At 42.7% G+C, this 510-nt stretch overlaps 1 protein-coding gene across 1 annotated transcript in view; it reads left to right on the top strand.

Moving 5' to 3' along the window:
- LOC308160899 (proteasome adapter and scaffold protein ECM29-like) overlaps positions 1–510 on the top strand; it is a gene marked incomplete at its 5' end in the record, with an annotated part of 35,944 nt that extends 35,434 nt beyond the window's left edge. Inside the window, one exon of the mRNA XM_080534829.1 lies at positions 1–510. This exon is cut by the window's left edge and continues 705 nt beyond it.

Raw genomic sequence — 510 nt, 5'->3', positions numbered from 1 at the left:
GTGAATATTGTATTGTGTCAATGGGTGGAGTCTGGCTCATTTAAATGGACAGTGATATGATAAAAACAATTATAATTCTAATAATAAAATGCCATATTATAAACGGATGTTTTGGGAAGTGTAAACACTGTATAGCTGACTCCTGGGGGGTATTCCATCAGCGTGGACAAGGACAATCCAGGCTTATTTCGATGACTTATCAGGATAAGCCGAGATTTTCCTTTAGCGACGGTGATGGAACACCCCCCTGGACTGGGGTTTCCTCTTCCGTAACCGACGACAACAACAACAACAACTGCTGCAACTGTTTTCCTGAAGGCTAAAAGCGAGGGCGGTCAACTCTGGGGGGTATTCCATCAACGTCACTAAAGGAAAATCCAGGCTTATTTTATTTTATAAGTCTTGCAAAGACCGGGCTGGAACAAAACCCTGTATCTCCACACACCCTGTTATCTCTCCATGTCCAGAGTTGATCGCCCACTGATTTCAAGGGATACCTTATTTTTTTTC

The sequence above is a fragment of the Nansenia antarctica genome (assembly GCF_963989245.1).
Source record: "Nansenia antarctica genome assembly, chromosome: 6".
NCBI lineage: Eukaryota > Metazoa > Chordata > Actinopteri > Argentiniformes > Microstomatidae > Nansenia > Nansenia antarctica.
This window is presented reverse-complemented; position numbering and strand designations above follow the sequence as displayed.